Source organism: Haliaeetus albicilla, chromosome 4 (assembly GCF_947461875.1).
Source record: "Haliaeetus albicilla chromosome 4, bHalAlb1.1, whole genome shotgun sequence".
Taxonomy (NCBI): Eukaryota; Metazoa; Chordata; class Aves; order Accipitriformes; family Accipitridae; genus Haliaeetus; species Haliaeetus albicilla.
The window spans coordinates 14,959,545-14,985,915 of record NC_091486.1 but is presented as its reverse complement, the minus strand read 5'-3'; the positions used below and the strand labels follow the sequence as shown (position 1 = coordinate 14,985,915).

At 39.3% G+C, this 26,371-nt stretch overlaps 1 protein-coding gene across 2 annotated transcripts in view; it reads left to right on the top strand.

The window, feature by feature from the left end:
* The first annotated feature begins 333 nt into the window (after positions 1-333).
* PTPN4 (protein tyrosine phosphatase non-receptor type 4) overlaps positions 334-26,371 on the top strand; it is a 122,162-nt gene continuing 96,124 nt past the window's right edge. The window contains exon 1 of one of the 2 annotated variants that reach the window (XM_069781045.1): positions 334-926. The gene's annotated coding sequence lies outside the window, so the exon portion shown is untranslated. Of the gene's footprint in view, positions 927-1,998; positions 2,023-26,371 lie in introns of those variants that run through there. The other variant, XM_069781043.1, reaches the window with a different exon arrangement.

The window sequence follows — 26,371 nt, the reverse complement described above, 5'->3', positions numbered from 1 at the left end:
CACACCGCCCACTTCCCTCTCGACTCTCGCGAGCTTTCCCGGGCTGGCTGCCGTTCCCCCCCCCCCCCGCCGCCCGCCCGCCGCCGGGTGACTGCGCAGCCGCCATGTTGGTTGCTATGCTGCCAGTGCTGCCCGTGTGAGGCGGGAGGGCGGCTATGAGGGGAGGAGGCTCCTGTTCCTCCCCCTTTCTCCCCCGCAGACGCTCGCTCGCTCGCTCAGCGGCAGGGAGGGCGCCTCTGCAGAGCCCCGCCGCCTCTCCCCTCCCCGGTCCCCTCTGCCTGCCGGCCGGGGCTCCGCGCGGGGCGACTCCCGGTGTGTGTGAGGCGGCGCCGTGCCCCGTGAGGGGGAGCCCCGGCCCCCGCGGCCCCCGCCCGCCGCCGCTGCCCTTGCCCTGCCCGCCTGCGTCCCGGCTCCCGCCTCGCCGCCCCCTCCGGCCGGCCGCCGCGAGGAGAGGGGGGAAGGAGAGGCCGGCGCGGGGGGCCCCGCCGCCTTCCCCCCCCTCGCCCCGGGCTTCCCCGTCCCTTCCTCCCTCACCTCTTCCCCCTCCTCCCCCCCCTCCCGGTCCCTCGGCCCAGCCGCCGCAGTACGATGTGGTCCCCGCCGCTGCGGCTGGGCGCGGGGCGGCTGCTGCGGCTGCGGTCGCTGCTCCCGGGGCTGCGGCTCGGCCGGTGGCTGCGGGGGGGGAACTGAAGGCAGCGGAGCGGCGCGCCCGCTCCCGCGCGCGCGGGGGTGCGGTGCGGTGCTGCGCGGTGCGGCGCGGCGCGTGCCCCGCCGGCGCGTGCCCGAGCCCCGAGCGTCTGCGGCGCGTGCCCGTGCGCGCGCGCGGGGGGTCGCGGGGCGGCAGCGGCGAGCGCAGCCCCCGCGCCTCTTCCCTCCGCCGTCCCCGCTCCCCGCTCCATCTGGAAGGACGTGGCTGTTATATGAAGGTAAGGCGGCCGCCGGGGCGCTCGGGTCTCCGTGCTGGGGCGAGGAGAGGGGCAGGGGCGGCGGCGGCGGCGGCGGCGGGGGGGAAGCCGCGCGCCGCATTCCTCTGCTGTCACCCCCCCCTCACACACACACACACACCCCGCCGGCCATGGGGGGGCCGAGGCGCCGCCGCTCCCCCCTCAGCCCCGCTCGCCCTCCCCGCAACTTCGCGCACAGGTCGCCGCTGGCGGAAAGCGGCTCTACCGAGAGCCCTGTTGGGGGGGAGGGCGGGTGTGTGGGTGCCCTTTCTGCCCCCCCCCCCCCCCCCCAAAAGAAGGGAGATCCAGCTCCGCTCTGGAGAAGGCGTTTGGGGGGAGGTGTGTGTGGAACCGACCGCCGGCCCGCCGAGGGGGCTCGTAAATAGCCGTCGGGGAACGAGGGCGGCGGGGGCAGGTCGGGGGCGCTTGGGGTCTGTAAAATGTGGTAAACTCAGCCTGAAACGGGTTGGCTTTTTTTTTTTTTTAACTGTGTTTAATATGAAAGTTTGCGTTCCTGTGCTTTCTAGGCACATGTGCGCGTTGCCCTGGTTATGGGCAGGGAAAATGGGTTTGAGTGCTGTCGTTGCATTCCTCCGGTACATTTTTAGTATCTCCCTCAAGCAGAAGGCTTGTATAATCGCGTGTGTCTATATATGCGACAGAGGCTTTCGGTGTACCTGGTGATGGGTTAACTCGTGTACGCTGTTGCCGCACCAGCTGGAAGAGGAATAACGTCTTTTTCCTTTCAAAAATCTCCCAAGAGCTAGTTGCTAAAACTAGGTAGCTGCCAGAGTAGGTGAAATGTTCCCACCGCTTGCCTAGCGAAAGAATGTATGTCGTTCAGATGTAAAATATACGTGAGTGAACTTTGTGCTGCTACTTAGAGCCTTCCAGGACTTCAGGGTGGCCAACCTGTTACCTTTTTTTTAACCGTGAGATAGAAAATACTTGTGATTTGTGTATTACAGAAGTGCTAATGGATCTCAGCTGAAGAATAATTGTTAGACTACAGCATGCACATACATTTTCTCACCCATGGGGCATTTCTCTTGCCCTGAGCTAAACTCTGCATTGAATGGTAAGGGGGTTTTGTGAGTGCACGTTTGCTTGCTTGTTATTGCCAAATAACTGCCCTGTAATGTTGGGAGCCACTGGTGTGTTCACACACATGCAGACATTAATGAGCTCATCACATCGTAAATGTGCATTGCAGGAATACGAGAATGAGTTAGATTAAAATTGGTAAAACCATTTTCTTATTAGATATGTATATTGTAGGAAAGTTTTCCAGTTCATTGCCTAAACATAAAATACTCAGTATTGTAATCTTATGGATGCCATTTTCTTGACAATGGATTTCTTGCTTCACTGACCTAAAAAGTTGTTTTTACATATTGATGTGACTCTGGCTTGTACCGTGTTGATAAAATATGATTCTGGGTGATAAACTTACAAATATGAATGTATGTGTCTGTACATTTCCCAGGCATGTTTATGCTTTATAAAATCAGAAATGTAACTGTTGGTCTGATTTTTTTGAGAAAATTTTGTCGTTACAGTTTCTGTGTATTTTTAGATTATGTTCATGCTTTTATTTGTAGGGGTTTTTTTAAGTTAGATTAAACAGTGAAATACAAATGCATTTTCTTCAAAAGAAGAAATGTATTAATATTTTAATTTTTGGTACATTTTCCTTATGTTTGCAGTTAAGTTTGTTTGGAGTCAGGTTCACCTACTTAGGATTTAGTTTGATGTTTGTTTCTTGTTCAGTAAAATTTTCCATGAAACGTATTGTTTGTTGCCATGCTTTACAATTCTGTTGTCCTGCTAATGTCTAATTTAGGTTGTACACAGCAGTATTGATTGAACACCCTTGCTAAAAATACTTTCGGGGTTGGGTATACTTGCACTGTAGCAGCAGGAAAGTTAAGTGTATACTGTTTTTCTGTGACTTGAATTCATTTATTATTAGCAGCTACATTTGTAAAACATGAATAAAAGCAAAATCCTGTAATCTTAGAAGCAATGCTAATTGCTCTGTGGAGTGGATGAACTCTGTTAATGAACAGAGTTCATGTAGTACTATTTACATGTCATTGCCATTAGCATAGTTGGAATATATGGTAGATTAATACCCAGGGCACATGATTTTGGCTGTGATCCTGCAGTGACCCCTGTTTGGGCAGAGGGATCCACCTACACAAAACGCACTGCAGGAACTGGAGCTCAAACATTCATTCTGTAGACACTAGGCCGATGTTTATCATGAGCACTTGCTGTGTGGGAATGTTTTGTATGTTTTGTTGTTAACCTTTGTGTTTGTGTGGCATGTCAGATAGGCTTCTGTGTGTGCAAAGAGCTGCAGGTTGGTGCCCAGAGTACAATAGTGTGCGACATGATTATTTTGTGAAAAAGAGGTGTTTTTTCTTTAAATTGCTTTCATATTGTAAGTTAGTGCTGCTGAAAGGTCCTGATCAGCATTTGGGGATTCCATCTCACGAGGGTCTTGTTATCCTTGGTGGGTTATTTTATATTTTGTTGAATGTACATGGAAGTTTTGTGCATCAATTTATGCTCTCATATAAAAAGTGGAATGCATACTCTACATCGTGTTCTGGAGAACTGAGTGGAAGTTACAAGTTTGAATATACTAGAGGGGAAGATACTTGGGATGGTTCACTTGGTCCTGTAACCTAACCTGCAGGTGGGAGACAAAAACAGAATGGCTTGCTTGTGGCAGTTCAAACATTTGGATGAAGTAAATAGGTTGGGTTAAGTGTCTTATGAAAATTATGGTGTATTAAAAATTCCATTTTAATTTTTCAGCTGATCAAAACTTAATTAAAACAAATAGTAGGCATGTGCATGTTTTTTTGTTGTTGAAGTCATTGTTAGATTACTTAAATTGATAAATAGCACGTTTCTGTGGTCTGTCGTCTTAGGTCTTCATACTACCATTAGTTAGATCCTCTGATACATCATGATTCTGCCTTGTCCCTCCCTGCCCCCCCCCCAGTTTGGGTTTAAATTTGGTACAAGATCACATGAATCCCATGCCTTCACATCCTGTTTTTGTCTCACCTCACTTCCATTCTCACCAGTTATAAAAATGGTCAAACAAGAGAATCTTTCAGCAGATGGTTGACTGTGCTTTTTTTTTTTTAAACACCACACTTTCACTCTGGTGCTGTCACTTTTCATAAAATGACCAGACAGAATTCTCATGGGTTTTATTGTGCTCCAGCCTAAACAACTGTAAAAAATGGTTTGTGTGTGCATATAGTATGGGATTGTTTGCAGTGGAAAGAAGAAACTGTGAAAGTGGAAGAAAAAGGGGAGGGGAGAACAGCCTGAGCAGGAGACAAAACCAAAAGAGCTGAACAGTGGCCTGGTAATACAACAGCAGGTCTTTGCTGTCTGGGCCAGCTGTTCATATATGCTTGTTTGGGAACAGAGGCTGTTTTTCCTTGAGGACTTGTAATCCACTGAATTAGCACAAAAATAGTTTTATGTAAGCTTGTGAAAGCCTTTAATTTCTAAAATTTTGCAGTTTTATGGAAGTTTTCTCTGTTATGTCATAGAACTGCATATCTGTTATGTCATAGAACTGCATATCTGCAGGTACATATTCAAAATCTCCATTCTTATTTGGGAGAATTTCAGAATTATTAGAAAAGAATTGCTATTTGTCACTTACAAAATAAATTACTTCATTGCAGCAGTTGTTGTGTTCACAGAAGTTTTATTGATGTGTTGACACACCGGAATTAGATGTCCAGATGTAGGTTACAAGATTATGGTCTTTTCGTGGTGATTTGTGCTACAGCATACTAAAGTCTGTGCTGGTTGTACGCATGGTGTCCCAGTACATGCTACAGAATACTACAGCTGATAGTCACATAGTTACTCAGGTAGATCAGACAAGTATAACTAGATGCATTTTTGTTTGAAATGTGAGAATTGAACCAGCTTCTCCTTTCTCAGCTTATGCACCTTCAAAAACGACTTGGTAGGGTGATGCAATTAGACCTCTCTTGGCACACTTCTTTGTCTCACACTGCAATTATTCCTTGGACAAGTTAAAAGGCAACTGTTGGATGATAAATGCAATTCCATTTGCGTGGTTTATGAGATACTGCCATCTCTACAGTTACACAAAGAAGGGGGAAATGGCTAATACCCATTTAAAAATAAACAGTCTTTTAATTATGAGTACTTATGATCTGTAATGAAGAATGTTCTGGGAAATATTTTCACTGATTGGGGAATGAAGTGCAGTTGCCACTGAAGAGTTTTCAGGCCATCTGTAAGATTTAAGAGGAAAAAATTGATAATCCACTTCCTGTGGCATGTGTGTTCTCACACTGCCTTTCTAGCCATTCCTTATCTTCTGCAGGGTAACTAGCTGAGAGAGTAATGACTGAATTATTCTGCATGACCAAAAGCCCAAATCTTCAAATGAAAATCAGATGTAGTGTTGCTAGAGATTAACATTTTCATACTTGGATTTTTTTTAATTAGAATGGTGTAGATTAGATTGAAGGAGGATGTATTCCATTCTCTTATCAACCTGGGATTTATACTTTAAATTAAAAGTTGCTGAATATCTGGTATTAAATGCTGAAAACCTTGTTCTAACTGGTGCTTTTTGGGGGATGATGCTCCAGTCTGGAGGCCTTAGTTGCATGTAATTTTGCTATTTTGTTTGATAGTTTTCATAAACTGATTAAACAAAATCTTTTAAATGTAAGCTCTTTTTTGGTGTTTGTTAGGACTAACAGTATAAATTGATTTGGTTTTATGCTGTTAACTGTTTGGGCTAAACAAATGATCCTCACTTACTTTGTCTCTGAAAGGATATTAACTTTTAAGACAGTTGAGTGTACTTTAGCTTTTCCTGAGTCCTTTGGCCAGTTTATTGCATTTGTGTACCAACATCTGTCTGCCCTACAAAAAAACCCCCACCGACCAAACCGCCAAACAATGTTCTGTGTCTGTTGCAAAAGACAGAAATGAGAAACAAATTATATCAGTACTGCACTGAAACGAAGTGTCTATTGAGTCCAATGAAAGTTACATAAAAAAATGTTTTCTCAGATGAGAAAATTATTCTTAGATAAGTCTTATCATTTTTTTCAGATGTTTTTTTTTTTTTAATGGCATCAGTCAGGTTTAAAACCACAAATTGAAACTGTATCTGTAGCAGATAGCTCTCCACCTAAACCAAAGCAGCAGCTGGTAAAAAGATAAGGGCCTGCTGTGGCTCCTTTGTCTCAGAGCGATGTGCTAACATACTTTGTCTTGGAAGAAGGTTAACAAGCAAGATTCCCGTGTTTTCTTTTCGCAGTGGAAGGCGGTATTTGCAAAAGAGTCAAGCAGGTGGATTTGATACACTGAAAAGCTGTGTTTTTAAAAGAAGAGATTAAAGTGTGACATAACAAACTTGTGCTCCCTTTTGTCTGTGCCAATAGAGATGCAATGCTGAACTAACTTCGTAGTTAGTTCAGCTCTCAAGAGAAATAGAAATGTTAATTGCTCTGTCCTTTAGGTAGAGAAATGACCACCTTTTCAATAAGAGCGCATAAAAATATATCAGTCAGTGGACAAACAGTTATTGCTGTTAATGCTCTCTGAACTTCCAGGTTAGCACAGTTATGTCTGGATGAATAGACAATTTCTTGATGATGCTTTGCCTTACATTTTCCTAAGCCATGTCAAGTAGTTGTAAGTTGGGAAACATGTTCATTGTAACTTAAAGCTGTTATCATAATTGATTTGAACAAAAAAATAATCCAAAATGGGATGTATTTCTCTCAGGACAGAAAAAGATGCTTCTCAGATCTTACAACTGTGATTCAATGCCTTTGCTTAAAAAAAAGACAGACATAGTAATTTAGGAGGAAAATCACATAGTAAAACTGTGGGTTTGGTTTTTTTTTTTTTCTTTTTTCACTAACCTTGTCAGTGAATTCAGAAATGCTTTGGGGGAAAAAACCTGCAGTCTTTCAATGAAAAATTGGCTTTGGAGAGAGTTAAAATTAACATATGTCACTTTGCGTTTGTCTGTCTTGATACTTGCAACAAGCTTTTAGTGTCATGTGAAAAAGTAGTGAGACATATTTTTGTCTTTTGATGTGTGAATAGGGTTAAAGATGACCAGTGCTGATGACCAGTGATGTGTTGCATTGTAAGTTGTTTTTTCCCATACTGATTGTGTATGTGCACTGCATATGCCAGCTTTGTATTGTGTCTCTAAACTGCATATAGCCTCAGTACTGTTCTTAAAATGTTTTCCTGAGTTTATATAGTGCCCCTCTTTAGAAAAGATATACTTCAGGAGAAGGGATATGCATCAATTTGACTTCTTAAAAATAAAATTGTATAGAACTTAGCATTTGAGTTTTAAACCACTGTGGCCTGTAACCTCCAAACTGTGTGCTGCTGTTAAGACTTTCCTTGGAAGAGGTTCTTGGCTTTTTTTGGGAGGCGGACTGCTGTTAGGATTGATGCCACAGTCTGTTTTTAGTGCTTCAGTGTAAATGAGGCTATGGGTGAGTCTTGGGAATCCTAATCTGCAAGTAATACCCCACTTAGGATGTTTTAGGCTTGTGTGTTGACTCTGTAAGAAGATACTGCATCCTGTTAGCTCATCTGAATGCACCTGCTTTCTGTGAAGCTGCTCTCTTTAAATGTAATGTTTGGAAGGACCTTTCCAGGTGTAATGTCTATGAAAAAGGGGTTTGAAAGCTTAAAATGTGGCTGCCTCTGAAACTGAAGGGATGTATCGCCTTTGTCTAAATCTGGATGGAGAAGAGGGGAAAGAGAAAAAGGACAGCTGCCCTGCAGTGATTATAAAATGTATAAGGTTTTGGAAAACATACTTAAAGGGAAAGGTGAATATGTTTTGGGTTTTTTTGTTTAATATCAGCAAATCTCATGACCTCATGGGAAGCTTCTGCTGGAATAACTGTGGTACACACAACCACAGGAGGGGGAAACAAATGCAGAAGTGGTGTTACAATGGAACAAATGGATCAGTCGGCTATATTATGGGGTCATATCTCCAAATTATTTGAATATTTTTTGGCTCACTTGTTTTCTGTGAGTTTGAATTACACTACTGATGTAGAAGTTTGAGTAAAGGGCTAATATATTTGCTTCTAGTCATGCTTCTAGCATCACTTCTCAAGTTCACTATAGGTGCAACTAGGTAAGGAGGGACAGAACATTAATGGTGGTAAGAGTTTTTTCACTTTTTTTACCCTTCACTAATGAATATTTTGCTTCTCTTTTCATTTTACGATATATTAAAATGCACCATATAAGTCAAATTCATAAACTGCTCAGTTTGGAAGTGGCTTGAACTTTTTAAACCTTCAGGTATTCATATTTGGGACTAAGGAAATAATTACATTTTGGAGGTCTTTGTCGGGAAAACTTACTATTTTTTGCTTTGTTTTCCCATGTGGTGTGATCTGCTTACAATTTTTTTGGCATCTTCACTTAATAGATTTACTATTACTTTAGAGACTTAAGGCGTTGGTGATACTGTCTTTTCCCATAGCTCCTAGTATAGATTTGAGTCCTTTGTTCTACAGCTTTTAGATCTGCTGGGGGAAGTGACTTGGTGTGAGTGTGTGTCTGGGGAGGGGCAGAATGTGGTGGATGCTCTCTGGGTTCTTTTTGTAAAGCCGTTTTTGACTTTTCACAATCCCTGTGCTTGCAGAAACTGGATTATTTTCAATTTTTGCAATAGTTATTGAATTGAATAATAGATGTGATAAATATATTAATTAAAATATCTCTGCTTTCAAAAACATGCCACTTAAAAGGCTGAGAGAGATACAGTAAGAAAATGAGGGGTGAGTAACCACTAAGGATATATACAGTTACACTTAGAATGGAATTCCTCTGTAGAAGACTAGAAAATAGACTGAAAATTAACATCTGACAGAAAGTCCTCGAAGAGGAAAATCCTACAGGAGAACTTCATTCTTGAGATTAATTAAATGAAAAATTAGAAATTCTCTAGATAGCTGTAAGCTATTTAATAAAACTGAAGTAAGCAATTAAAAGACTCGGTTGTAGTTACCAGCAGAGGCATTGCCTCCTTTTTCTGATCCTGGTGCTGCCCCCATCTCCGTTACATATGTTCTCCCTCCTTTTACAGGAAAGCTATATGTGCAGCTCATTAATGCTAGCTGTTTTCTGCAGAAGGATTTTCATAAAAAGCATCCCTCTGAATATGAGTGATGTAGATAACTTTTTTTGGCATTGAAAAAACATACACAGTGCTGAGGAAACAGCAATAAAAGTGCTTTGTAGGAATTATACTAATGAAATGTATGTGAGAGTTTAGCTTGAAAGAGAAACCTGATTAACATCTGAAACTTCAGCTAAGGTTTAGCCACCTCTGAATAGAACTTAGTTGCCAATAAAGCTACTTTGTCCAATCTCTGTTTTCTATTTCTAAGTTACATTGATGTAAGCATTTTTCAATCCACCTCTTTACAGTTTGAGTGTTTTTTCTATATCTTCCAGACAAACAGATTAATTCTAACTGTTCTGGGAAATGATTGTAGTTACTCAATCATTTGTCTGCAAAAGGCATTTTCCACTTAAGTCTTTCACATTCATTCTGAATGTATTTTGCATTCTGGCTCCCCTGATGTACTGTGATAATTGTGTGTGCTCTAGCAGTTGTGTACAATAAGCTGGGATATGTTGTATCACCAGAGATCAGTCCCTCATCTGAAGGCAGTGTGTGACAGCAAATCACGTCGTCATGTTAGGGAGAAAAATCTGTAACTGCAAATTGGCACTGGACTCCCCAAAACTGAAGTAGTTGCCATAGTTCAGCAGAATTACTGTGCTGCAAGTAAATGGGGAGAATAGAAAAAAATGAATCCTTATGTGTTCCAAGTAGTGCTATTGTAATAATTTTAAGTTGCTTCAAAATAAGTTACTAAAGTTGTTAATAAGAAGAGTGCTCTGTAATGAGATCTTTTTTTGAAGTGTTCATGACTTTTCACTTTTAAGTTTATGAGAAAACAGACATGGTCTTCAGTGAAAATAAAGATAGGCTGATACAGAAGTTCTGAAGGTAAACTTCTTAATGCGGTTATTTTTCTGCTGTAAACAGAAAGCAACATTCTAAAAATCTGCTTTCCAGACTTAAATGGCTGTAATTAGTACTCACAAAAAGCCACTGTGAAACTTTTGGCAATATAAATATCCTTATTTTCATAACATTTAACACTAAAACATAATCCATTGTCAGACTTTAAAGCAAAACTCTAAAAAGGAAGAGATGCCTTTCCTAGTGGCCATTTATTGCATTTATAATAATTCTTTGTGTCCAAGTAAAAAGAAAATGTTGACTAATTATTACTAAAATAAAATGGCGTTATTTTTGTTGTAGCTTCCGAAGTATGGAAATGGGCTTGAAGCCCGCTTTGCTATCCACAATTAATAGAAAACAAATTGTGCTTTGAAGGCCTAACATTTCTGAAGCTGAGGTAGGATTTCTTGTCCCATAACAGACTTGTCTCCTTACAGTGTTGGTGGGATATCCACTTGCTTTGCAAATGCTTTAAAGTGTATTAAGAATGGCATAAAAATGAATGAATGCTTATGAATGAGGGCATTGGGCACCCAGATCTCAAGCCTTCAATGTGCTTCCAGCACTTGCAGAAAATGTTTTATAATATATGTATTCCTAATAACTGTATTTACTAATGTGGCCTAAAATCAGTAGGGAATTAGCTTTTCAGAAGTGTATCTGTTTAGTGTCCATAATACAATTAACATATATTGTATGCTTCAGATATATATCTTCGTATTGGTGTATAGTGGGCAAAAGGATGGAGTGATAACATTTTAAAATTCTGTAACAATAAATCCATGTTTTACTATAGAACATATTTGAAGAGTATCCCAAGATTTTTTGAAATAATATTTGAGAAGCAGATACCAATGTTCATGCTTCCTTTTCAGGAGTGATTGGGAAATGTATTTTGTATATTGTTTCTGTATTAGACTTAATAATTTCTGCCAGTGTCGTACATGCTTACACTTCAAAAAAATGTTGAAATGTTCTGTTGACTTTTTGAAACTTTTTTTGGCAACACTGTGCTTTCCATTTATTTTGTCCCTTGTTTAACAGTTTTTGTGTGTGTTTTCAAAAGCGCTTCCATTCACCATTCAAGGAATTCAATAGAATTCTAATAGGAACTGCACATAAATAACTACAGAAATCAATGCTTCAATTCAGCCAAGAGTTTTTTGTGACTTCAAAAGCCGCAAGAGCATTTATTATTAGAAATGTACAATTGACTTTTCTTGTATTATCATTTTGCATAGTGATTTGGTTTTTACCACCACAACAAGATGTTTGACAGTTTCATTTGAAAATGATGTATTTACATTCGGCGTTCCAAAACAGTGTAATTTTTATCTTTTCTATGAAGCTCTATTGATGTTAATTTGCATGTTCAGCTCTGTGCAAAGATTGTCAGTGAAATATTCACTGGTGGATTTCTCCTCAAAGGTCAACCAAATGTTAAGCATAGTCTCCTATTTCTGTACTGTAATGAAAATATAAAAGAAATTTTTAAAGAATGGAGTTATTGGGTTAATTTTTCTCTATTCAACTCATACAATGTAGAGCATATTCTCTCCTCCGAAATGCTCAATTTCCTGAGTGTAACAACCACAGAAGTAACCAACCTGCAATAGCACAGGGTTGTCTTGGAAGTACTTCCAGCCTTTAGCATTTTCATTGCACCTCAGGCCATGTCGGCTGTAACAGTCCTTTTGATCCTGAAGTTTTTAGGTGGGTTATAGAAAGTGACATGGTCTCAAAGGAGATTGTTTGAGCACACTAGAAGCTTTAGAAGATTGATGGTTCTTTTCTTTTGAAACAACCTGAAGATGACGTGACATGAAATACAGCATTCCGTGTTCAGTAGTGCTTATTGCCTTGTAAATGGACCTCTTGAGTGCTGTAGCTTTTGGGCAGCTCTTCTGCGTAGTTTCGTCAGGTAATAGTACAGCGTTACCATCTTGGGTGGAAAGCACATCCAGAAGGAAACAAGAGTTTTGTTCTAGTTGTCAGGAGTGTACTCATAGATTATTGGATTTTTCTCCATTAATGTTTTGTCTTTCACTGTTGCTGATGACTTTGTTTTTCAAACTAAGTTACCAGCAGGGGCTTTTAGATAGCAGTAGCCTTGTCCCACCCTCCCAATCTCCTAATTCCTGCTCACCAGCCAGTCTGGTTCTGCGTGAGAAGGATGAGGTGGTGTTAGGAACTGTTTCATGGAATTTCATCTTGTGAACCAACTGGTGCTTAGACTTGCCACCCACCTCTCCGATTACCTTGAGATGCAGATCAGCAGTCCCATTCTCATCTACCTTGTTGCATAAGCAGGTGCTGGTGGTGGATGCATGTTTTGGCACTTGAGAAATATTTCAGCTAGGTAGAGAGGTAGGGAAGCATGCCTGTCTCCAGTCCTTCCCTCTCCTAAGGTTTGGAGTGGAAAGACTATGCAGGTGAAACTTACACTGCACCTTGAGAAAGGTTTTAATGGTGATGAGGAGGAAGGGAGGCAAGGGAGAATTCCATTAGTGTTCGATGTTGTTGTCACTTGGAATTATATGCATTTAGGATGAGTGCTGTCATGGTGCTATCTTTAAAAAAAAAAAAAAAAAGAGATAACGGAAGTGAAGTCAGACCTTCTGTTGCTTCCTCAAAGTTCTTCCCCATTTCCTTTTACCACTTCTGTCTAATTCAGATTGCATTTGAGTCAGCTGCTTTCATCTTGACACTTATGTCATTCAAGCATCCACAAAGTTAGTATGCTAATGTCTGTCTTTCAGCTGACTGATAGGTACACCAAAACCTATCTTACTTTTTGTCATTGCAACATGAAGTTTCTTTTAATTTCCCTGGCTGTTCAGCATTTACAGAAATAGGATAATAGAACGTTGCTGGTACAGTTTGTAAGCCTAATGTCTGAAGTTTATTAAACACAGTTTTCTTCCTGAAACACACTCTGGCCCTTCCTCTGTTCTTGTAGGTGCTTGGTATTTAACTGGTATATAAGCCAGAGTGGAAGAAATAATAATGGGCATCTAAAAATTATGGTTTTGTTAGGGTAACTTGATTCTTTTATGGGGCAAAAAAGGCTTTTTAGATTTGTCTGAAGGTAAGCATTCCTCTGTGTTTTTAGGTTTGTGGGTCTTCTGCTTCTTTATGCGACCCAGCTTATGACAGTAAGCAAGACAAACCAGACACCTCATGTTTTTCTTGAAACTATCCATCCCCTCTTGCACTGCTGCTCTTACATAGCCAATCCCAAATTTATCAGTGGAAAGGAGAAAAACATCTGTAATTTGTTTTGAATGCAGGAAGGAGAAACAGAAGAGAAAAGAAACGGATAAGAGAGATGGGGAGGACTGGAAAAGAAGCAGTCTTCCCAGCTCTTGCAAGTAGTTGCCAGAAAATATGAAGCATGGAGGTATTAAAATATATTATTGGTATGGAGCAACAATGACTATTGCTTGATACAGCACACTGTTTTGTAGCTCCACCCTATCATGTAATCCCTTTTATTGAACGCTGTTTTGAACTGGTTGAGGTTCCTTATACCCTGTTTGTAGAACAGGTGGTTAGAAATTTACCTCAGAGACAAAAAATAAATTTGGACTAAATTCTTCCCTGGCACTTTATTTACTGTATTTTGTACTCGTAATTCCTTTTCCAGAAGTGCTTTCTTTTCCTGCCTCGGCAGTGTATCTGTGAGAGTGTTGCTCTCCTTCATATCACATAAAAAAAAAAAAAAGGTAGTATCTAATTGGTGTTACACTTTAAGCTTCTTAATAAAAATTCCATCAGCTATATATGGAGAAAAAATTGTGTTTCGAAGTGCTTGAAAACTATAATACATACAATTTTTGCAGTCTCAGGTAAAGCAATCTGAATTGTTTCTTTTTTATCATTGTTGTGCTTTTTCAGGTATTTCATTTTGGTACTGCTTGGTATTGGAACAGTCTCTTGACTGTTCTTAATTGATCTATGTCTTTTTTTGGAAGCTTAAATGATTCCATTTGAGCTTTTGCAATACTGAGCAGCATGAGAGAGGACCTTCATCTGTCCCGTGGGCTGTGCGCCTGACTAAGCATCCTCATATGAGGAATTCCCTCTCTACAACAGCATGACATAGTTGGTTTATGTTTGTATCTTATGACCTACTAAAAATATTCTCTTTCCTTCCCACTTACCTTCTAAGATCCTCTTCTGCAGAATTGGTGTATTACCACTTTGTATGTAATTTCTGTATTTTTGCAGGGGATTATGCCTGCTTGATAAACTAGAGAAAATGTCCAAACTTATAAAAGAAATGTATGTTTTCAGAAAATAGTTTTGTAACTAAATTTTTAAGAATAAATGTTGTTCTTATGTTCTGAAAACACTAATGACACTTCAAGAATGTTTGTTGTTTTTTCTAAAATTTACACTTCTGTTACTGGGATGAAGTAGATCTTGTCTAAATGTCAGTAAATGACTGGACACAGTGTCCATGAGCGGTTGTGAAAACTACTGAGATTAGTAGATCAAGCATAAATTGGATCAGAAGCTGACCAAAGAGAAGACTGCAAACAGCTGTACTGTAAGAGCAACTAACAGGATGGAGAGACATTATTGGTCATGCTCTTTAAAAATCAGTCTTGAAATTAATCCTGTCTCATTACATTCATTAATAACCTTGGTGCAAGAATTATGTCTCTTCTTATTAAAAGCTGTAGATAACACAGAGTTCAGAAAATTTTTTAGTATTTCAGAGGACTGGATTATCCTGTAAAGAAAACAAGATAAACTCATAGATTTGAGTACTAAAAAAAAGATACTTGATTTCATATTATTAAATTGTATTTAAGGCATAAGAACATTTCTTTGGGTTTAGGAATAATGAATTGGTAAGTAGGAGAGGAATTAAGGAACGCTGATAGTAATGTGAATAACAGCTTCTGATAAGAAGTGTGAGCAAGGCTAACCCACGGAATAGTTATCAGTGGGTCACTGTCAAAGCAGAATGTACCTAATAGTTTCTGCACCCGGTCTGCATTGACTAATGATTTCTATTACTGGCTTGGATAGCAGAAGAAAATTGGGGGTTGCGTGTCGTAAGTTTCACCCACAGCACCAACTATGGGTGACTGCAAATATGTTGGAGAGAAAGTTTCAATGCAGAATTTTTACATGTTTTTTTGTAAACTTTTCAAGGTAAAGTAGAGTTGAATTCACTAGTGTCTGTAGAACATAGAGTGCGTTTTTTCAAATGTATTTAGAAAACTATTTTTTAAGAAATATATTAATCTTTTAAAAGTTTAGACAGTTTCTCTTGCGCAATTGTTTTCCAGACTTTCTTTACTTTTTGTAGGAGAATATACCTGGAAACAAAAAGCATTCTTTGAGAGTTTTAAAACTTCTTTGTTTTTAAAAGGAATTACAAAAATTGGATTCCAATTCATAAGACATTTATATTAAAATTGTAAACATTAGAAACTTAGTTTTAACAGTAATCTATATTATAGGTAAATATCCTGATTTACTGAGCTTATGGCAACAAACTGAAATAATGGCCTCTTACTTCAGGAGATTTGTGCTGAAACCAGTTGAGGTCATAAAAGAAATTCTAGTTCTGTCCCCATTTCTCTGAAAAAGAATGCTGCTACTCAGTGCCCTGTAAGTACAGACAAAAGGCTGATCAACAGGAACATCTGGATCCGACTGTAAAATGGCCTAGTGTGGCAATACAACTAATTGCAGCTCACTCTTTAACATTTGTGTCCTAGTTGAGATTTACAGCATTTGCAGTAAGATTATCAGTCTGTTTGGTTTTTTTTTTGTTGTTGTTGTTTGTTGGGGTTTTTTTAATGTTTGGGAAAAAAATAGGAAGGGGAAAAAACCTATTTGTTTCTGAGCAATTGATGTAATTTTAATAATTGTGGGGAGTAGATAATGTCCTTTTAAAGGTTTTAATACATCTACCCTATGGACTGGTCTGACTGTCTGACAATGTGCCAAGGTGAGCTGATAATGTGTTTTAAACCTTAAGGATGTTTGAAATGCTTTTGATGGTTTGTATGTCTATGTTGTGTATACCAACAGGATTTCTCATAAAGTATTGTGCATTTTAGTTAAATGCTGAATTGCCTTGCCTTTAGGATTTACGTTCCTGTTTGTGTTTAGTCTCATCTGACCTTACTTGGATCAGATCTATTACAATACAGAAAAATGTACAGGATTTGTACACACAGGAATTTCTTGTAAAATAAAATTCTGCTAACAAGCAAAATCAGTATTTCAAACCTGTTCTTGTGGACGTTCTTATTCCCTATTGAGTGTCTAATTAACTTTTGGTTGAATTCTTTTCTGAAGTGAAATAAAGGCAGCCTTACTGTTGAATAAATGGGTGCTGTTTTGGATTATGTTACAGAAGGAAAGAAGAAAAGAGAGAAAGAAAAAGATACCTTAGATTTTTAGTAAACTGGATCGAAACCTGAACATCTGAAGTGATTTGTCTTGAGTTTTTGGGGGAGGCATCTTTGAGGAAAAAGATTTTGTAGAGTCTTTTATGCATCTTAAACATCTTAACTATCAAAATACATGGAAGCACAAAATATCAATATGTATGGAACAGCAAATTAGAACAGGTAAGAAGTGAATATATTTTATGTGATGGTTAAATTTTACATGACTTGGGCTCCTAAGCACTTAGAGAAGTTTTGAAAAGTAAATTTAAAGTATTATTTCAATGGCAATCTCTGCATTTGTTTTAGAAAGAAATCTTAGGTTTCTAAATCAGTTAAATGGTTTTGAAGGGTTCATCTGCCATCTGAAGGGCATCTTACAACTTGTAACCTGAAGCTAAGCTGTCTAATAGATAGGTGCAGCCAGAAATACATAGGGATCTTAATACTTCTTTCCCTATGCCTAATTAAACATTGGCTACTGTGTATAAATATTTTTCTTCTGTAGCAATTACTGTTCCAAGACTTACATGGGTGCCTGGTGTAGTCATTTTCCAGAAGATGTTAACTCAGCCACATGTAGTTAAGCTATGTCCCCTCAACTCTTCTCATTGACTATAGCACCGTAAACCCTCTGAAGCAAAGTTCGGTATGGCTATGCAGATTCCTAAATGTATTTTTTAATGGAATTATTCTGAATGTTATTAATACTTCACCTTTTCAGAGGAATGTATACATTCACTGACATCTTAGGAGTTGTATTCATACATCAGAAGCTTTCTGAAGAGTAATAGTAATATGTTAAATCTTTCACTTACAAAGGTCTTGGCCCTTACTGTTGAGAAGAGAAACTTAAGAGCGTGTATATAGGTGATGCAGCTCCCCAAACCTGTAGGGAACCTGCAGCAGTTCCTAGAGGCAGATTTTCATCTGTTTTAATTGCCTTTGCCTTTCTAATTCCCGTGCCGCCATCTCAGTACTTCTCATGATCCCCTGCTGTAGCCAGGGTGTGATAGAGGTGCATTGCAGAAGCAATTGCACCGAGGGGTCAAGATCTAGAATGCTGCATTCAAATAACTGTTAGAAATGGCTGATAATGACAGAAGTTTGGAAGGGAAGGAGCAGATACAGCTTTATCTCTTCCTTCTGCTGCTGTTTCTTTTTCGCTTTACCCACAACTGGGCATTGGTTACAGATCTTTGGAGTCCATCCTTGTACAGCTACATGGTATTTTCAGGTAGGAGAAGATGTGTCATCAAGCAGCTACATAATCAACTTGGCCTTGCCTTCCCTACCCCCTACTGCCTGAGCTGCAAGTTTTATACTAATTATATTAGATGCACTGGCATGAAACTCTTCATAGCACAACATCTTTAATCTGTCTTGTATTTTCATACATCAGAATATCGTGCTTTGTCTTTTATTAGCAAAAGTGGCAATGATTATTTGTCTATTTGGACTTGGACATCTACAGGATAAGGAAAAATGATTGTGAATTAAAAGTCTAGACTCCAGCAATATTCTGGCAAATAGTAAAACTGAACATACAGTAAGAAACTTAAGTGAAAGTTTCTGCTAGAGAAACTAATTGTAGAAAAGTGTATCAGCACCAATTACAACAGGAAAGTCTGTCTTTCTGGAAAGGTCTGCCAGAGTCATTGATGAAGATAAAATCCAGTCTTTCCTGACCTGCTTTCTGTGATTGTGTGCCAAAGATGATATGCTAAAGGGATCATAGACTTTATGCCAAGTTCTGTGGGATTTAAGGATTGCTTGTTAACTAGAGGAAATTTTTTCTTTGAGTTGCATAAATTAACCTTTCTTCTAACAATTTATCTTTTGTTTATATATTACTGTTCCTTGTTCATTTGTACTGTCATCATCATACTTCCTCCCCACCCCCCCATGCACTAGTCACTTTTCATACCGCAGGGAGAAAAATTCTGCATCAGAAGGACTGGCACAGCACGTGCTGCAGATAAGAACCCAAGTGCCGTGTTGGATCAGATTAAAGATCCAGAACTCGGTAGTCCTGACAGTGATGAATAACATGGAGAAGTATGAGACACAGGTCCTATATACAGTGAACCTTCCTTGGTGTAGCCACATACAAACTGGTTATAAATAGGTTTCCTGGTTTTGTTTGAACACATAAATACTGATGGCTATAACTTCTATTCTGCAGAAGTAACTATTTTTAAATGTTCATGGTAAACCCAAAGGCATTGCCAGTGTCTTTCAAGCAGTGAAGTACTGGACTGAAAAAGGAAGCCACTAGTGTGTTATCTTTTAAATATAAGCTTGTATAAGCTTTAGTGTTCATTTTCATAGCAAAAGAAAGAACAAGCATAAACTTGAAATTGTGAGGATCGTGTTGTTAATACATATGGCATGTAGCTATTATAAAAGACCTTATTCTAATGCCACTACCTGATAAGAACAGCAAGAGATGTATGACCAGTGTGGGTTGCTGCCACTGACTCACTGTGTAATGACAGGCAAATTACTCAGTCTTCTGCATCTCATTCTACTCCTTTATAAATGAGAAATATTGTTTCCAGTAAAACTCTTTGAGATCCTTGGATAAAAGGAGATTATTTTTTTTGTACGCCTACTGAGTATATAAATTTGAAGTGAGAAAGTGCAGCAAATACCAAATTCTATGCAAGTCTTTTACCAGTACAGACACAGTACGATGAGTCTTGCTGCTCATTATGGATTGCATTAAAGCACCTTGTACTCCTGAAGACCTCTGTAAAGCGCAAGCAAAAAGAGGGGTTTAGGTCAGACTTGGCACTTGAGCCTGTGTTCTGTTCAAGCCTTTTTATAGTTAAGTATAGCTACAATAAAACTTTTCTGACGTGTGCATTGATAGCTACTGTTCAGTTTTCTTTGATACACCAGACACTGTACCACCTTCAGATGAAATAGTACAGGAGCCTTTTAGAGAAGTTTTCTGTCAGTCTCCATCACCTCTTTGACATTATGTCTTTGGCTGGGTTTTATCACTGAATTTTCATAACGTTTTGGGGAACCTGACCTTTCCAGAATTGTCTGTAACACTATACTTTTAATCTTTCCCCTGGCACCTCCTGAAACAAAATACAAATTAATGATTCAGACACCACAAAACAAATCACATGCCACTTGTTTCTTCACAACTATTCTTCATTGTCATTGTTTGCTGTATTGTATGCAAGGCCTTGTGTATTCTGTGGTGAAAGGGACCTAAATAATGCAGGAGGTTTCAAGGGGGAGGTCAGTAGCAGATAAGTAGAGAAATGATGCAACAGTTTCAATTATATACAGAAGACGATTTGGATAAACATAAGAATGCTATTAATTCAGCACTGACATGTGGAAGTTAACTTAGGTTTGATGTATGCTTTGGTTTTTAATAAATTCAGACTTATTTTGTGATAGTCCGTAAATAGGTGTGGAAGTGGTGGAGGGTACGTGAAATTTCTGGTCTCTGGTACTTCAAGGAAGAGTATGTTGTTGTCTCCATTTGTAAATTATTGCCCCTTTGGTTTTGCATCTTTATTTCCTTCCATTCCATTTATCATCATTCTTCATTCCTCTTTAATTTGCTGACTGACTTAGACTTTTTCTTCACAAGTGCCTGCTTTAGCTTCATCTGTTATAAAAAAACCAAAAACTTCATCCCATCGATTCTAGCTATCACCCCATTTTATCTGGTCATGTTCTGCTGCAAATTCAGTAAATACACAATCTAAAACTTACATTTTCCCCCAGTTTTTCACCATTTTCCACTCTTTTATTCTTCTCTTGAAATTGCTTTTACCAAAATGAATGATCTTCAATTAGCTGGATTCTAATACTTTTACTCCATTTTGCTTGTTTTGACCAGCTTCTTCCCTTCGTGGCCACTTGCTGTCCTCCTTGTGCTGCTGTAGTGCTTATGCCACTGCACAGTGAACCATATTGGGGAATTGGTCAGGCTGAAAAATAATTTTGCCAAAATTGTGTTGCTTCTTAATTCCCCACTCTGGTTTACCATATGGCTGTACAAATGGCTATGTCAGCAGTAGGGAGAGGATGATGCAAGGCTGGAAATGAGTGGCCAGACTCAGGAGTGGGTCAGGAATGCTGCATTAGCTAGCAGTGCCAGGTTATGTCAAAATAAAGAGTTCATCAAAGTAAAGTCTAATTGTCTCTGACGTGATCACATCCTAGTTCTGGAAATCCTGATCTCTGCTGCTTTTTTTTCCTTAACCTCTCTCGCTCTTCGTATCCCCCTTATTGTTTAACACATTTTCCAAAGCTGCTTGTTCATCTCTTTCTTATAATAATTGATCAATAACATCAGTAGAAGCCTCCATTTCTCAGTGTGCACAGGAGGTGGGGCCTGTCATCCTCAGGACATTTGAAAACCCCCTATTTAAATAATTTGGATGGGCATCATTAGTCAAACCTGTACCATCGTTTGAAAATACCTGTTAAATAATCATTATAAGGTTTAGACTGATAAGCTGTTGGAGTTGGATACGTATGAGTTTCAAAAGAATTACTTAAATCAGTAGTTTTCCAAGGCAGCACAGTATGATACCTGTTTAGTATGAAATTTTAAAGATTTAAGCCATTTTGGTAGAATAATTGGTAACAAAAAAGATGTAATATATCCTTACCTGCTTTCATAGTGTGTTTCCAGCAGGGACCGGATACCTTCACAACAAGTAATTTTGTTTTTCATGTTCCTGAAATCACAAGGCACTCTTTGCCTGTAAACAAATCCACTAAATAATCCCACCCTTTTCCTTGGTCTACAGAGATGCACTTTCATTAGTCTGCAGTCAAGTTATTAATAGCAACATTAAAGTGTTTGTGGGTATTTTTTTTGCAGGGGGTGGGGTGGGGGTGTGTTTTACTCTGCAGATATTCAACTGATTCTGAAATGGTGAAATATACATCTGAATTTAAGTTACCTGCAAAGCTGGGCATTTTCAAATCTGAGCCTCGGTTAAAGCTCACAAAGAATATGAATTCACATGTAAATCCAATTCTGTATACTGCCATGGTGCCAGGTAAATAGATGTTCTGGCTCAATCCAAACCTGTGTATGATGGTGCATCTGCATGCATTTAGGTCTCAAAATGTTTCAGCTTACCTAAGAATATCTTTTTGTTGTTCTTAGAGAAAAAAAAAAAGTAAATTATGTTCCCTCTATTCCTTTATTTACTTGGAAAAAAGTAACAGAAAAAGTGGCATTCTTTAACAGTGTGATACACACTATTAAGGGTTTCTGCAGTTTAGCTTCAATACTCAGCTGTGTATGTCCTTTCAGAAAGGAATGATATTAATTACCCTCTGGTCAATCATATGAGCTGTAGTTCATTGTGTTGTCCTTGCCTTTTTTCTGGTTATCATAATCCTGCTTATTGACTTTCAAAATTTCCATTTGTTTCTAGGACAAAAGGATCAATCTTTGGTTCTTTTAAGATCAAACCATGAAGTAAAGCAAAACAAACCAAACGTGAGCTCACTCAGGCTACAGATGATCATTCAGTATTAGTTTTTTTTCAGTAAATAGGTCATTTTCCAAACTTTAATACCAGGATTTAATGCACTGCCCTGATGAAGGTGAACTCTTGAATTCCAATCTCTTGAAGTATAACCCCAAATAAAAAATGGAAAACAGGCAGTTCTATGGCACGTAAAATGTAAATAAATATGACTTTTCTGTCATCTCTATATCTTCTCCCAAAATATCCTAAGGCCATATTATGTGTACACTTGGGAATCTGATGCCCAAATCATAAGCCTGGCAGCACTCCTCTGCCTGAGAGCTCTTATCGTCACCTTCCTCCTGTTCTGAGTAGTCATATAATGTCTTTTTAGTCTGTATCCGTTCTCTAATGCTGGTACCTGCCAATAACATGGATCCAACTGGCTGCTCTTTTCCATAAGCCTTTGAATGCTTTTCTCTTTTCCCTACTGAAAGGAAGGCATGATCTTCATTCAGGAATTGCTCTCTGATTCCTGAGGTAATATTTTTCTTGAATTGCTGCCAGTGAAGATAGTGGTTGTGTTCTCTTTACCTAAATGTTGCTGTCAAATAGTCAGTTTTCTGTTTCTCCCCCGTTGCCTTGCCTAGATTTTTATGTACTTTCCATAGATGTCGTATTTTTATCTGTAAGTGTTCTGAAAACAGGCATTTAAGTAAAGGCTCTCTGATCTCCCTTGACTCTGATATAGTTATTCTGGAAAGTGATTTTGTATTCTCTTAAATTCTCTATCAATCATATTCAATAGAAAACTGAAAGGAACTTTGTAGTGAAGCCAACAAAACAGGAAAACAAGCTAACTACAAGAGTGAATTTCAGATAAATCTTCAAACAACTGTAATTTTAAGACCTTTCCCATCCCTTGTGGTTCAGACTAAAAATTCAACAGTCCATGGAATTGCAAGATGAGCTGTAAGAACCAGATTTGTGGTATTATTAAAACTTGCCATGTAATGGTGGCATGGCTACTCATACTCCAGCTACTAATACCTTCCCATATCATGTTGCAGAGGAGTGTTACAGCAAGTTTGTGAAGTGGCTTAATAGAATATCTAGTGGCAAAAATACTAGTGGTCATTCGTAGATGCAAGTTATTTTGCTGTAGTGAACACCATGTGCCAGAGATGTACATGTAGTGTAGTCTATATATCTGTTAAAAATCAAAGCCTACCACAAAGTATACATAAGCTGTAGGTTTGGGTATCTGTGCTCTTCAGTTACTTATTTTGGATTTCTTGAGAGCTAGATGAGATTTTTCTGCACTTTCATGAGCTCTGTCAGCACTTGTTCAGTCTAGTTGGCACCTCTTCATTTCCCTCTGTTTTTTTCAGCAGATTTTCTTAGAGAAAGGCGGATGATCTAACACTGTGAAGAAATTCTAATTTGTGTTTCTCTTTATATACTTCCAGAGGACAGATGGACATGTCTGTTATTTAATAATGCTCATGTTACATCCTTCATAAAGAATCAGAATAGCTCCTAGCAGTCTGCCTGCCTGTCAGTAGCAGACACAAGCTTCTTGCTGGTTTTGTGTTAAGTAACAGGGATTTCTGCTCTCTGGGCTCCAGCTTTCAGACTTTGAGAACAGCACATTCTCTGATGGGCATTGTAGATTCCTCATACACTTGGCTGCTGAGAAGTTCTCTTTCTTTGAGAGATTTTTGGGTGACCTTCTGGTAAATAAACATGCTCTGCTGGTTCTTGGAGAGTGGGAGTTACTTTTCAAAAGGATAAGGTGGTGGTGTTAATAAACTCTTTACCATTGCCTCTTTCTCTGATGCACATAACATCGTGCTCATTCTTAAGAAACTACCAGAGCATCCTGACACCAGCTCCTGATCTGAAGAGGACAAGCTTTGTTTCATTTCTTTCCTTTGAATAGTCAGAACCGAAGAACTGAAGAACACTCATAGATATTCTTCATCTTGCCTTCTGAGCCATCCCACTGTTGACTAACGCTGAAGGAATGACACGGTGCATGGCACTGGCTAACTGCTGTTTCACGAGTGGTGGGTAACGTTCCCAGCAGCCTCGGTTCAGTAATTGAGTGATCCAGCTGGAACCGCATCCCTTTTGTTCTCTGGCTTCACAGATTCCAGTTTTGGACCTGCTAGCACTGACTTCAGAGGAGAGGACCTTTTCAGAGGAGAGGACAAAGCTGAGACTTTTCAAACCTTTACTGGACTGTAAAGGTACCCATCGAGCTGAGTGTTTCTACTCTCTTTGCAACTTCCTGGAGCCACCGAAACCTTTCCAGTTATGGGTCACCGGGGTCTCCTTCCTGTGATCTAGGGAATAAATTGTATGCCGTTGTGATACCTTTCCACAGAAGGTATCAACAATTTCATGGTAGGCCAGGGTGTTATCAGTGTTACTCAGTTTGCTGACAGTTCTGAGACTGCTGAACTCTATTGGCAGCCCATTTCAACAACTGCATGGTCATGTCTAGATGACTAGTCAGTATTTGCCAACCCATAGCGACAGATACTTGCTGAAGTGTACTCATTCTGAAGTCAGTGTTGCTAAAGCTGGTATGGTGGCTGGAATTCAGAAGGGGTAATCTGGACTTTGTCAGCTAGAGTGACGTTCTGATGAGAATATCTCGCTACTTAGAAAGAAAGTAATTGCATCCCATCACCAAATATGGCTACTGCTTGTGTGATATCAGTGTCTTCATTTTGGGAAAATGTTTCTTCTGAACTGTGGGAGTGCAAAGAGCAGCTTTGTGCCCTCAGCTGAGCATGGTACCACAGCACAGAGAGACCCTGCTCTGCAGAACAACACTCCTGTTGCTTTCACCTGTGGCTCCTGCAGCTACTACCAGGGGAACTGGGCTGTGCTGCAGAGCAGCTGGCAGGAGAGAGTGCATGTGAATAGACACTGGAAAATAGAACCACCCAGTTACTCGGTTTCTTTGTTAATGTGCACTTTCCATATCCTGCCATATGTCCCTCTTCTTTAGCCTTTTAATTCTGGGGTGTTATACCTGATGCCTTCAGAAGTGCTTCAGTAATGTTTGACTGCGTGCCTGTTGTAAAACACCATTAGAACAAACTAACAATTTTTTTTGAATAATGTTATAGTAATGTTAATACAGCATGGAAAAATTAACTAAAATGAACAACAACAAAAGACCACTTGGTTTTATCCTTTATAGTGGTATTAAATGAGACTCATGAAATTTTTGTATCTAAACCATGAGAACCTATCTTCACAGCAGTTGGGAGGAATAATATTTTTCATAGGCAATATAAATAAACTGTGCTTCTAAGATAACATAGTTTAGCTATTAGCTAAATAGGTTTTTAGCTTAGCCTATTCTTTTTTTTAAGGATATGAATTCTAGATAATGAAAAAGCATTGGAATAAACAGTCCAAGGCAGTATTACTGATGTTGCCTTATAATAAAAGAAGTTGCGTAATAGCATTTTTAAGATATCATGCCTTTGCCTCTAAGGGAAGAAATAGTCATTCTCTGTATGAGGTAGAAGTTTCACTTTCTGTCATGTAATGCAGAAGGCAGCAAATAGTTTGCAGAAGCTGAGTTTAATTATAAAAGAGTGCCTGAAGAAGAGGGCTGTAAGAAAGTGATTGGGCCTGACTGCAGATGCACATGAATGAAAAGAGTTTTTAAACATAATGCCCAAGAGGAGCAGTGCAGGTGTGCTGACTCAGAGAGCTCGTCACCTTTTAATGCCATCTTCATAGATTCATTTGTATGTTGTTAGACTGTTCCTTTTCCATGCACTTTGTACAACGTTGTCACTTTAAAGAAAAAATGAATGTAATCTTTTATCTTCTGAGTGTCTCTTCACACTTGATAGAGGCTGTAAATTTTCTTCTCTTTTTCTGTATCGGAAAACTTAGCTACTGGAAAGCTGTATCATGTCACTGTCAACATGTTTATGCATGTTGAGAATAAACTTGTACTTAATCAGTTTTCCTGCAGGGTTTTCTCTTCTCCTGAAAGTCTTGTTTTGAAGGAGGTTGTCCCTAAGCATTACAGGTGTTGAATTAATTCTGTTGGTGAAGGTGATAAAAAAAATGAGGCAGGGCGAAGTTCTGAAATCCGGAATTAACTGAAAATTTGTGCGTCTGGGAGACTGTTAGGGGGAAGTTCACTATGCAAGTCCTTTATTTTTTTTTTTTCTGGTGGTGTGGGTATCTTTCTGTACCTCATGTTAAAAATCTGTGAAATTTAAAAGCCTTTTAATGATTTTTGGTAATGCTGTGTAGGTGATTATGTTGCCTTTCTGTTCGTAACCATGTGGAAACCGTATCAGCAGAGTGCATCAGGCACCTTACACCTGTGGTGTTACTCTGACTATAGATGTACCTGGCATCTCTCTTTCAAGCTTGGGAGTA